The 13,623-nt window shown below is 42.3% G+C and overlaps 1 protein-coding gene across 4 annotated transcripts in view; it reads left to right on the top strand.

Moving 5' to 3' along the window:
- The first annotated feature begins 369 nt into the window (after positions 1-369).
- LOC114033994 (polycomb group RING finger protein 3) overlaps positions 370-13,623 on the top strand; it is a 123,986-nt gene continuing 110,732 nt past the window's right edge. For all 4 annotated transcript variants that reach the window (XM_027849641.1, XM_027849638.1, XM_027849640.1 and 1 more), the window contains exon 1: positions 370-520. The gene's annotated coding sequence lies outside the window, so the exon portion shown is untranslated. The remainder of the gene's footprint in view (positions 521-13,623) is intronic.

Raw genomic sequence — 13,623 nt, forward strand, 5'->3', positions numbered from 1 at the left:
TTTCACTCCATCCTCCAAACATCAGGCGGGACCCCCGGGCTCTGGCCTCAGGGGGAGGGAGGACCCCTTTGGGGCGAGGGTCGCTCCGAAGGGTCCTAAGGCTGCGGGGCAGGGAAGGCGGGCGGCGGTCCCGCCCCCAGAGATAAACTCCACGCCCAGCCAGGTGACCCAGACACCTCTCGGCCGGAGCCCCGAGACTTCCTGGGACGCGCCGGCGCCGTCGCCCCCGCCCCCTCCCTCACGGCCGGCCCTCCTCTGTTCGCTCCGCTCCGTCGTCGCCCCCGCGTGCCGAGGGGCGGGGGGAGCCCCGGGTGCCGGGCCGGCGCAGTGCGCATGCTCGGAGCGCGGCGCCCCCGACTCCTCGCTCGGCTAGGCTCGGGCATTTCCGCCTCTTTGTTTTAAACTCCGGACGGATTTTTTTCCTCCTTTTCGGGGGGACCCGGAGGGAGCGGCACCCCCTCCCCCTCTCCCCCTCCTCGCGCGGCCCCCGCGCGCGGCCCCGCCGATCGGCGACTCGCAGGTCAGTCAGTGCGCCGGCCCCTCGGGCCCTCCAACCGCGGCCCCCTCGGGCCCCCGCCGCCCCCGGTCCGGCTCCCTCCTCGGGGCCACGCTCCCTCAGACCCCGGGCCCAGCCGCCCGCCCCCGCCGGGCCTCCCCCGCCTCGGCGGCCGGGGGCTCGGTGCCTCGGGGCCCGGGCGGGGAGGGCCCCCGTGCGTCCGGCCCCCCAGCCCCGGCGGGCCCCGCGCCCGGGCCCGGCCCTCGTCCCTTTAAATCCTCTGTCGGCGGGCCTCGCCGGCCTTGCGGGGCCTGCTCCGTCCTCTGCCTCCCCCGCCGCCCCGGCCCTCGTGAGGACCGCGGAGCTGCCCTCGCCGGCGAGGCCCTGGGGGCCCGAGGGGCCGGCCTTGCCCGCGCGGCTCAACTTTGTTGGGCTGCAGCTGCAGCTTCTCAAGGACGCCCTGGGGTGGGAGTGTGTGGGTGTGGGGGTGTGTGTGTGTGTGTGTGTGTGTGTGTGTGTGTGTGTGTGTGTGTGTATGTGTATGAGTATGTGTATGTGTATGTGTATGTGTATGTGGGGGCACCCTCCTCGACTTGGCCGGCGTTTTGTCTTTTCCGTGGCACTGAAATCTCCCAAGGAGCAGCAGCCCCCTGACCTGGGGCGGGGGGCGGGAGACTGGGGGCGCTAGGTGGGGAGGGTGGGGAAATGGGTGGGGAGGAGGCCCCGTAGTGGGGGGTCCTTAAGGACCCAGTAGGTTAGGAACCAAATCTGCCCCTTTTCCAAAGGTAGATGATGGTCACAGTGCCCAGACCCAAGGGGGTGGGGTGGTGTAGACTCATTTTAAGGGTTACAGTTTTGAAGTAAAAATTAGCATGGTGGGGGAAAGATGGAGCTCTCCAGGGTATGTGGGTGGTTGGGGGGAGCTTTTTTTCTCCTGGCTTTCCCCCCCATTGGGAAAATATTTAAGGATCATGGGTGGGGGCTGGGGTGCTTGTATTTTCCCTTGAACCCTTCTCCCCCCTAAACAGAGTACTTAGAATTTAACAGAACGTTTACCCCTTTGTTTAGGATCTTAGGGAGCAGGTAGTGAAATCTTGGGGCGGGGATGACCCTTATTCAGGGTAATTTTGATCCTTCATTTGTGGAAAAATTAAGACCACAAAGACTGATGGTGTCTGCCTCTTGGCTTCATGATATAGCTTGGAGCTTCAGAAAGACTCTGAAAGTGTCAGGTGTTGGAAGAGTGGGTTATGTAGGTGACAGTGAGTGTGGTGATAGTGAGGAAACCTAACTGATAGAAAAGTTGGGGGTTGATTGACGCTTGGAGCCATATAGAATGTCAGGATGATCTGCCTGCCAAAAATTCTACACATTTTCTTGTGGAAGAATAATTATTTCAGATTCTTCAGTTATCTTTTTACAAGAACAGAACTCATATCTGAATTGTGTGCCCTGTGGGTATTTAAATAGTTTAGGAAAATTGATTCTTGTAACGTGATTTCGTAAGATCCAGAACTTTTTGGTACATGTTTATTTATATTTTTGGTTTATTTTTTTACAGCATCCTTTTAAATTTTATTTTTGTTTCATGTTTGCTTAATTGAAATCAGGTAAAAAGGACCCAGGGTTGGGGAAATAGGTCTTCTAACTTGATTTTTGACAGTGGTTACACCTCTCAATTAAATTAACCATCCTGCCTCATTTTTTTTTTCCTTCTGATTTAAGTGCTAGGGGATTAGGGTTGAGAAAATTCTTCAAAAATTTCCAGCTAGTACAATACCTTGTACCCGGTTTATTATTGAATTGACATTAATGTGTCGTAGCACCCATTAAATTTGCCTATAGAAGACCTTTTGTTCTTTCACTGTAATGTTGGAAGGTTTGACACATACTGCTTGTGAAGGGAAAGCCTTTTCCCCCCAGTTTGAAGTTAGCATAGGATCATAGATATGATTTTAGATGTGGAAGGAATCCTAGATATCAATGTACAGTAAAATGTAACTTGATTAGGTAATTAGCATCCTGTCAATTTGTTCGGTACTCTTTACATGATGTAACTTCAAGTTTTGAAAGTAGTCACTTTTCCCTGTTCTCTATGATATAAAGGGAAAAGGATCAGAACTATATAATTTATTTTCATCTGATGATTTTGTTTCAGTCATGTTAAACTAAAATCTAATTCTAAAGTTCTTTTCTGATTTAATTTGATCAGATTGCAAACTCTAGCAGGTTCTGTTAGTATCCCACAGGCACCTCAAACAACATGTTGAAAACCAAGCTCATTATTTTTCTTCTTAAAACTGTTTCTCCTTCTGAATTCATTGTTTCTGTTTGAGGCACATCCTTTCACTTAGTTTTCCCTTGGTCTTGTCTTTGACTCATCTTTCTTCCTCACTTTTCTAATCCAATCATTTCTCAAGTCCCATGGATTCTGCCTTTGAAACATCTCTGGTTTCCATTTCCTTTTCTGGTTAGATAGTCAACACTGTTGTGGTAGCCTTTTTGCTGGTCTTCTGCTGGCACTCTTCCTGGCTTGACCCTCCTTCCCTCCACCCCAAAATCACTCTTCACCCACTCCTCTGCTCATAAATCTTCAATTATTTAGTATTTCCCAGTGAGTACAGTTTAGGCTCCTCTATGTGGCTGTCAAAGCTGTCTAAAATCTAGTGCCACCCTAACAACAACTTTATTTCATATTGTATTTATCTATCAACTCTTAATTACAAGCCAAATTAGACTACTCTGCTTCCAAAACAACTCAGTATTCTTATGGCTCTTTGCCTGTGCTCAGTGTTTCCTATTTCTGGAATGTTGTCCCTTTTTACCTCTAGACTTCTTCCCGGTCAATTAAAGCCTAAGTCAAATACCCCTGTCTTCTGTGAAGCCTTCCCTTATTTGTATTTATATTTCTAACAGTTATCATAGTTCTTGGAATATAGTAGGTGCTTAATAAATATTTGTTGATTAATTATTATTGTAAAGACCTGTACCAGTGAAATCATAGCTTAAACTTTTGTTGTCCAGGATCCAAAGACTAGCTTAGTAAAGTTTGGAAAGGTTGCTTACCAGTAGATTAGACACCATTGCTTATAAAGGCATGTTTACTAAAGTGTAGTGGGGGTTGGGGGTGGCCGAAATCTGTTGGCAGAAGATTGTTTTAAGTCTTGAAATAATATTAATGATCTTTACAAAAACGTTTGCCTCTAAAATATGAGAGGAACTTATTGCCTAGCATTTGAGAACTCTAGTTCTTGATAAGTAAATGTTCTCTAAAAGAACTTGGAAGAATCGGGGATTAGACCAGTGATTTCATTGGTATAGGGAACTCCTAGGCTCTTTACCAGTGCAGGTAGATACTTTGTTTGCAATGTATATAATCTTAGAGAGTTGCCTAAAACACCAATAGGCTGTAGTGATTTGCTGTAGTGACAGATACAGCCAGTATCTATTAAAAGTGGGATTTGAATCCAAGGTTTCCTGGCTTTTGGGTTGACATACTATGGCAGTGCTACCATACTGCCTATCAAAGCTTGTACAAAATTTAAATGAGGATTCTTTTGATTTTTAAGAAATGTGTGTTATCCATAGGAAAAAATAAGCTTTTGCTTAAGTGATTTTTCGACTTTGTGACATGTAGGGTTGCCTCCCTATTGAGTTGCCCCTCATGCATGAGGATTATAGTGACTGATTAGTCTGATCCTACACTTTGTAGGCTCTTTCAAGTTTTGATTTGAGGGGAAAATTGCTGTATATTTTAGGCTTTGCTGCCCTCTTGCTAGAACTCTGCTGACTACTGCAGCCATACATTTGGAATTTTCTGGGACACTTGATTTGGGGCGGAGTGAAGGGGGGGTGGTGAGTAGTATGTATACTGGACACCATGTGTTTCTCTGTGGTTATCATACCTATAGGCTTTTGTATGGTGTTCAAAAGGCCATCTTAACATAACTTTGTGTAACCCTGACAATAAGTCTCATGTGGTCTTAATGCTCTTGAGAGGCGATTACTGAAACACAAGTTTCAGGATCTTGCTAGGGGGCTCCTAATGCTCTCCAAAATGATAAGAATTTCATTTTGGTTTCATTCTCCTTAAAGAACTGACTATAAACCCTACCCCATTTTAGGTACTTGAGTTGGGATTCTCTGACATGGTTGAGTGTCAACCTTAACTTATGAGACCTTTGTTGTTCCCCAACTAATATTTGGAGAATTGAAATATTTAATTTGGGTTCTCTTATAAAATTTGTGTTTATTAAATATGAATAGTGTTATAATTGGTCATGTGATTCATTATATTTTATTTGGATCCCTACATTTTTATTTTTATCTAATTAACTGAACATTAGAATTGAATTTAAGGTTAAAATTTAAACAATTCATTTAGCACTGAAATATCTGGGGCCTATAGGTTAATCTTTTACTCTTATATTTTAAAAGCTAGTAGCCTTAAAAGAGAAACTTAAAAATATCCTTTCTGATGAACATTTTTGTTTCTTGAGGTTGAATAATAAGAAAGAAAAAGGAATTACTAAACACATAAAAGCAAATAGTTGATCTCTAAGTGGTGTTTTGGTAAATTCTGGCTAAGCTGGAGATTCAACTAAGATGTCATTGTTCCTTGGATGTACATTCTTCAGGTTGGCCCATTATTTAGGCAGTGATGCATTTAAGGATAATCTATGATATTTTAATGAATTCTGGAGGTTTAAGAACACTAACTGTTTTGGGAAGGATACTCTGATTGGAATTTTTATTTGTAAACACACTGAAACCTGTTCTGTAAAAACACATACAAAAAAATATAATTGAAAACTGGCTATAATGCCTCTCAAGAACACTTAGGTTTGATTTTTGTCCTAAGCATTAAAAGATATAGAATCAAAAACCAGTTATTTCAGAATGTGTGTATATGTGTGTGAGATATACATGCATGCACATACACATAGACATACACACATTATCCACACAGTTAACTCTTGAGTTTTCTTTTTGGGGGGATGTGGAGAGGAAGAGTAACAGTTTTAAGCTTTTAACCATTTCACAACTTTTTCTTTGCTGAGACAGGGAAGACCAATGAAACTCCCTAGTCAGTCTTGATACTCATAGCAGAACTGGTGAAGAGTTTGCTGTGGTAAAGAGGAAGTTAATACTCTTAACCAGAATTATTGTTTTGCTTCTTAGCAAACATTCTAACTATTTGTTTATTCATTTTCTGTGACTTTAAATTACTGCTTAGTAAATAGCTCCCTCTACCATAGATATTCATTCAGCAGTTATGTATTTATTAGCTTCATGTTTATGCTGCATATATACTTATTGCCTCCCATTAGAATGTAAGCTTATGGTGAATAGGGATTATTTCATCCTTTGTACTTATATTTCTAGCTAGGTGGTATAGTGGCTAGGGCACTGGGCCCAGAGTCAGGAAGATTTGAGTCTAAATCCAGCCTCAGACACTTACTAGCCGTGTGCCCGGGCAGGTCACTTAACCTTGTGTGCCTCAGCTTCCTCACCTGTAAAATGAGCTGGAGAAGGAAATGGCAAACCACTCCAGTATCTCTGCCCAAAAAAAACCCAAATGGGGTCAAGGACAGTGGGGCACGACTGAACAACTGAACAATGACAGCACAATACCTTGAACATAGTAGACACTTAATAAACACTTACTAATTGGTCGACCTTGGGTTAATTATTTTTTTCCTCATCTGTAAAATGTGGAAAATCATACCTGTCCTCTTTATCTTGTAGGATCCTTATGAAGATCCATTGAAAAGACTTAAGTGAAGCGCTTTGCTTTATGCACATGTACAGTAAGCTGACCAAGTCATTTCAAAAGTATTTATTCAGTGGCTGCTATGTGCTACATGCCAAGCACTGTGCTAAGTGCTGGAGATCCAAAGAAAGTGAAACGCAGTCTTTGCTGTCAAGGGGTTCACAGTCTAATGGGAAGGGGGAGATGCAAACAATTATATACAAACATATTTTATGTAGGATAATTTGGAGATCATTTCAGATGGAATACACATTAAGGAAGACTGGGAAAGCTTTCTTGTGGAAGGTGGGACTTTAGCCGAAACTTGAGGAAGGTCAGGAAGCAGAGATTAGGGTGACAATTTCAGGTATGTGTGAAAATGCCAGTGAAAATGCACTGAGTCAGGAAATAGTGTCTTGTTTGGGGAACCTCGAGGTGTACAGAGTCACTAAATGAGAGTGTGTGGTGAAGGTTACTAGAAAGGTAGGAGCAGGTCAGATTGTGAAGGACTTGAAAAGCCAAATAGAATTTCCTTTTTGATCCTGTAAATAAAAGTGAGCCGCCAGAGTTTATTGAGTAGGGAGGTAACATGGTCACTTCTGTGGAATACTGATTAGAGTGGGGAGAGATTCAATACAGGGAGGCTAACTAGCAGGCTATTGCAATAGTCCAGGCATGAAGTGATTAGGGCCTGCACCAGAGTGGTGGTAGTGTCAGAGGAGAGAAGGGGATGGATAGAGAAATATTGACAAGGTAGAATCAACAAGATTTGACTACTGATTGCATGTGGGGGTAAATGTGAGTGAGAAATTGAGGATGACAGATTGTGAGCCTGAGTGACTGGACAGGTGATGGTACCCTTGACAGTAATAGAGAAGTTAGGAAGGAGAGGGTGTGGGGGAAAGGTAATGAGTTTAGGGCATAATTGAGTTTAAGATGTCTATGGGACATTCATTAAGAGATGTTCAGGAAGCAGCTGGAGATGGGAAACTAGGGAGAGAGATTAGGGCTGGATAAATCTAAGAATCATCTGCATAAAGGTGATAATTAAATTGATGGGAGCTGATGAAGTCACCAAGTGAAATTGTACAGAGGAAGAAAAGAAGAGGGCCCAGGACAGAGTCTCAGGGAACATCTATGTTTAATGAATGTGGCCTGGATAAAGATTTAGCAAAGGAGTCTGAGAGGAATGGTTAGACCAGTAGGAGGAGAACCAGGAGAGAATAGTGTCATGGAAACTTAGAGAGAAGAGAGAATTAAGAGGAGGATGAACAACAGTACCAAAGATTGCAGAGAGGTCAAGAAGGATGAGAAGAGGTAAGGTTTAGATTAGATTTGGCAATTAAGAGATTATTAGTAACTTTGGAGAGAGCAGTTTAGCCTAATTTATGAAGCCTTTATCCAGGCTGCAGAGAGTTAAGAGGATGAGAGGAAAGAAGTAGAGGGATCAACTTTAAATAGCCTTTTCAAGGAAGGGATGGACTGATCAAGTGAGGGCTTTTTGAAGATGGTGAAAACATAGGCATGTTTCATAGGCAGCAGAGACACAGCAAGTAGACAAGGAGAGGCTGAGAATAAGTGAGAGTGTGGATGATTGAAGAGGCAGTCTGCTAGAGAAGATGGGTTGGAATGGGATAATGTAGATCCCATTGTGTAGAGGGGTTTGCGTTGACAAGGAGAAGGGCACGGGGTAAAGGAGGAGATAATGGGGAAGTTATCTGAGTAATATGAGATGATTTGAGGAGGGAGCTCTGGGAGAATGGCTTAGTTTTTTTCAGTGAAATATGAGTCAAGACTCTCTATGAGTGTGGAAGGAGGGGAGTTATTGGAAAAGCCACTGTGGTGAATGGGACAAGTAAAAGAATTGCCTTACCATGGTGAGGACTCAGGTAGTTGAGATTATAGTGGCCCCAGTCAACATGGTTTCAGTGATTTTTTTTTTTCAGCTTCATTCAGTAGCATGAGAATAGGATCAAAGGCAGAAGATGGTGGAAATAATTCAAGACTAGACTTGACATAGCAAGATTGGCAATAGAATAAAGGGGCAAAGGACTTAACAAGAATATAGCGTAGAGTTAAAATGGCTCACCAAGGGATCAGGACGGGAAAGAGAAGAGAGTTTATCTAGTGAAAGGGTGATGGCCTGGGAAAGAGCTAAGTGATGGAGATATTGGAGATCCTATTGAGATAGAAGCACAGGGTTAGAAGTTGTAAGGCAGAGGGAGAGGTGGAATGAGAAAAGATTATGGCCAAGTTTTAAAAGGTAAAAGGGGTGTTAGCTAGTAAGGTGAATTTCCCTTTTTAGATTTACAGAACCACATTAAGTCATCATGGCCTGTGGTTTGCTTCATTCAAATTATGATCTATTTGAAAACCTGATTACAGTTATCCTATGATGACAAAATTGACCTCTAAATTTTCTTTCAACTTATATTGTTAATCCTAGCTACTATCTTAGGACTTCTCATAGAGTTTTGCTTTTAATCTAGTTATAAAGAAATAGGTGTTCTCAGTACATTATAACAATGAAACTAACATGTTGGATTAGGTATGGACAATGTACTTAATATATTTTAAGAATTATCTTTTGAGGAGGTAGAGCCAAAATGGGAGAGCTGTAGAAAGCAGTAAAGCCAAACTCCCTTCCATAAAACTCTAAACAGATCTAGAAAATGCACCAGACTGATTCCTGATGGAGAAACCTAGAAAAAAATCACAGTAAGTCATTTGTCATATTGTGGATGGATTAGAATAGGAGCAGAATGAGCACTCCAGTGCCCTGGGAGGGCTGTTTACCAGGGTAAGAGGACATCTCAGACCCACACTGAATACTTCCCAGATCCATACTGGGGTATCATGATGGGGACTGGTGCCAAGTGGCAGCTTTGTTGCCTACCACCCAGTTCTGAGTCATAGATTCAGGGTAAACTGAAAAGGTGGTTTTGTTTTGGTTTTTTTTTTGGTATCCCAAGCACTTAGCACAGTACCAGGCACATAGCAGACCCTTAATAAATGTTTACTGACTTGACTTCAACTGACTTATTCCTGATTCAGTCCTTTTCTGGCATAATTTTTGTTTGAATAGCTATGAACCTTTGTAGGGATTGTGGGGGGTGGGAAGGGTTTAAAACAATCTACTTTTGTCATAGGGGCATCTAGGTGATTATGGATAGAGTGCGAGGCCATGAGTCAGAAGATCCAAGTTCAAATCCAGTTTCAGACATTTACTAGCTCTGTGACCCAGGGCAAGTCCCTTAAACCTTGTTTGCCTCAGTTTCCCTGTCTGTAAAATGAGCCGGAGAAGGAAATGGCCAGCCACTCCAGAATCTTTGCCAAGAAAAACCCCAAATGAGGTCACGAAGAGTTGGATGCAACTGAAATGACTGAACAACAAAAAAACTGAGAGGGGGACCTGTACACTGTACTAAAAAAGGAGGAAGTTTGGAAAGAAGCAGCAGCAGTGGTATGGCTCAGACCTCAGGAACAGAGCTGGGTCTTGGTTCTGGCACCTAGTCCAGCCTGTAGAGGAATAGCTAGGGTAGGAGTCCCAGACCAAAGACAATTCTGTCACTTTGAACCAACAGAGTTTTCTAGCTGGCTGATAGAGGATGAGTCCAGTAACAGCCTGCTGTTGCTCAGATCCAAATCCAGGTTAGAAATGTGCAGAGCTTAGATTGGGGTGGAAAGCAAATAAACTTTGCCTCAGATTAGACCACTTTGGGAGCTTGCAGAGATCCAGCCTTTTCCTGAGACCCTGGAGTAATACAACACTCAGTACCCCAAGAAAGCAGTAGTGGGACCAGCCCAGACCTTTGCTCCAGAAGTGCTACAGAGCAAGCCCTAACATCAAGTCTAAAGTCAAGAAGTAATCTGGAAAAATGAGCAAGAGAAAAAGAATCCCACCAAAAGGAACTGGGAAGCCCAAGATACAAATTCAAAAGAAGAGAATGACTCCAAAAACATTTATAAGTAGAGCCTCAGAGGAAAAACATAACTTGGGCAAAAACTCAGCTAGAATGCCTAGAAGAGATAAGTGAGTTAAAAAGAATTGTATAAATGGAATGAGAACTATTGAGGAAAAATTGGAGAAGAAATGAGGACTATAGAAGAAAGAATTAGAAAAGGAATTAACAGCTTGTTACAAGAAGTACAAAACTTTGCTAAAAGTATGGATGGACCAAATAGAAAACAGTGACTCCATGAGGCAACAAGAAATATTAAAACAAAGTAAAAAGACTGAAATATAAAAGAAAATGTAAGCTATCTCATAATCAGTACGGCTGACCTGGAAAACAGATCAGGGAGAAAAAAATTAAAGAATCATTGGACTGTCTGAATGCTATGACCAAATAAAGCCTAGATTTTCTGTTTCAAGAAAATTTAGAAGAAACTGTCCAAATCTCTTAGACCTAGAATGCACAGTGGAAATAGAAAAAATCTGCCTCTTAAAAGAAAACCCCAAATGAATACTCCCAGGACATCATATTCAAGATCCAGAATTTCTAGGTCAAAGAAAAGACAGTTGAAAGCAGCTAGAAAGAAAGAATTCAAGTACTGAGGAGCCACAGTCCAGAATCGCACATAATTTTGCAGCTACCACTGTAAAGGAGAGAACTTGGAATACAGTATTCCAGAAGGCAAAGGATATAGGTTTACAGCTATGAATAACTTACCCAGAAAAACTGCATGTTGGGTCATGTAGAGGGAGGAGTGGGAAAGAAAAGAAAATTATAATCAGGGTATTCAGGTTGACAAATGAGGAGGTGTGGGGGGGTAGCACTTGACACTTCAACCTCACTCTCATCTGAACTGATCAAAAGAAGGAAGAATAGGCAGACACAATTGAGTACAAAAATATATTTTACTCATTGGGGAAACAGGAAAAAGGGAGAGGGGGGAAGTAAAGGGAGACTGGGTTAAAGGAGGGATTAGTTCTAAGCAAAATAACCTATGGATGTGCAAAAGTATTTGTAATCTCTTTTTGAGGTGGCAAAGAAGGGGAATCTTAGGGTATGCCTATAAACTGAGGAGTGAATTTAACAGGTTATAGTATAGATAGGTGATGGAATACTGTTGTGCTTACGCAATGCTGTAGATGGTTAAAGAGAAAACTGGGAAGACTTGTATGAACTGATGCAAAATGAACAGAACTGGAACAATTTATACATTGACAACAGTATGGTAAAGGCCAATAACTTTGAAAGAATTAGGAACTCGTATTAGCATAATGACTAAGCATGACTCAGGAGGACTAATGATGAGACATGCTACCTACCTTTTGACAAGAGTGGTGAAGGGCTCAGAGTGCAGAATGAGACAAGTATTTTCTAGGACATGGCCAATATGGGAAATTGTTTTGATTGACTATACATGTTTGCAGTGGGTTTTGTTTTTCTTTTGTTCACAATTGGGAAAAGGGAGTAATAAGGATGTGTTTTGTTCATTGAAACAAATATAACAAAAAAAGAAATATTTCTTGAACTGTTACAGTTCCCCTGTATAGGTCATTTCACCATTGGTTTCCATGCCTTGGTACAGATTCTCTCTCCCTCGATAGAATGCTCTTTTTTTTCATCTCAGCCCTTCAAGAGGTGTTTCCTGATTCCCCAGTTATTAGTGCCTCCCCTTCTGTCCCCCCTGCCCCCAACAAACACAGTGTGTACCAATTTTGCACATATTTGTCTGTGAACATGTTTTGTCCTTCAGGTAGAATGTAAGCTCCTTGATTATAAGGAGCCCCTCTCCCCTTTTGTAGTTGTATTTCTAGTGCTTACCTTGGTTTCTGGAGCATATAGTATTGTTTATTAAATTTGGAAATACTGGATCCCAGGGAGCATTGCTTCAGCTCAATTAAACAAACATTGTTAAGTGCCTACTATGTATAAGGCTGGGTGCTGGGCATATAAAGACAAAACAGAAGTGTCTGCCCCCATAAAGTTTACCTTCTCCTGGAAGTGAAGAATGCTGCCTGTGTATAGATAAAAAGTGGGACAACCCTTACAGCTAGGACCAAGACAGAATCTGAGCAGAACCTTGAAGAATGACAGATTCTAAGAGGCATTGAGGAGAGGAAAGCAACACTTACAGAGATGGAGTAGTAAAGTCCAAGAACAACTAATAGTTGTTTGAATAGACCATAGAGTTCATGAAGGTGGGTAATGTGAAATATACCCAGAAAGATAGGTGAGAGCCAGATTGTGGAAAACCTTAAAGGCCATGTAAGTAGTTTATATTTTATCCTGAAGGCAGTGGAGCACCATTGAAGGCTTTTGAGCCAGGAAGTAATATGGTCAGACCTATGCTTTAGGATTATTTTGGCTGCTATAGTTGGGATGGGTTGGAGAGTGGAGACAGTAGAATTGGATAGGCTAATTAGGAGGCTATTCTAATAGGGCCAAAGGTGCTAAGGATCTGAATTGTGTGAATGACAGCTGTGTGAATTGAAAGGTACAAACAGTGATATTGTTAAAATTTCCTTGATCCTACCCCTACCTTTCTTTCATCTTTTCCTTTAGGCCTCCTATTTTTTCCATTTACTTCTAGAGACTCTCCAGTGTAGAAACTTCCTTATCTTTTGTAGCTAGTGCAACCAGTCTACATCTGTTGGTCTTGTTTTTTTTTTTCCCTTTTTGTTGAGGCAATTGGGGTTAAGTGACTTGCCCAGGGTCACACAGCTAGTAAGTGTGAAGTGTCAGAGGCTGGATTTGAACTCAGGTCCTCCTGACTCCAAAGCAAGAGCTCTATCGACTGTGCCACCTAGCTGCCCCTACATCTGTTAGTCTTAAAGAATTACCTGATGAGGTAGGACTTGAACCTGGGTTTTCCTAATGCGAGGGTGGGACGGCTGCTCAAAATGCAATATTTTTGACCTATTTGTGACAACTGATGGGTTGATTTGCATTTTGAATTGATAATTTATGAAATGGGGGTGGGCACACCCTTTTGTTTAGGTTCTCACTGGGAAAGCCTACAATGGAAACTGGAAGCTGAAGCGGGGCTGCAGTCACACTATATTAAGGCATAGAGGGTATAGAGACAAGCCGTGAAAGGAGTCCAGAGGTAGAGAGCATGGGATGGTGAAGGGAGGCAGGTAAGTGGGGAGTGTGGGGCCAGGAATTTGAGTTCTCATTTTAAAGGTTATTTTCTTATCTGTGCCACCTTAGGGTTAGTTCATTAACTTATCCAAATCATTTCAGAGTTGTTAGTAAAATTTTCAAATTAACATGTTCACATCATCTCAAAATTATCAGCACCATTTACACGTCACAGGACCAAAAGACCTTGACAGCAGTGCCTGGATGGCTTCTACTAGTTCAGCGTATACTACAAGGATGTGAATTTTGGTTAATGTATGATACAATTTTAAATTATGTTC

The sequence above is a fragment of the Vombatus ursinus genome, unplaced genomic scaffold, assembly GCF_900497805.2.
Source record: "Vombatus ursinus unplaced genomic scaffold, bare-nosed wombat genome assembly UNPS02007822.1, whole genome shotgun sequence".
In the NCBI taxonomy this organism is placed as follows: Eukaryota; Metazoa; Chordata; class Mammalia; order Diprotodontia; family Vombatidae; genus Vombatus; species Vombatus ursinus.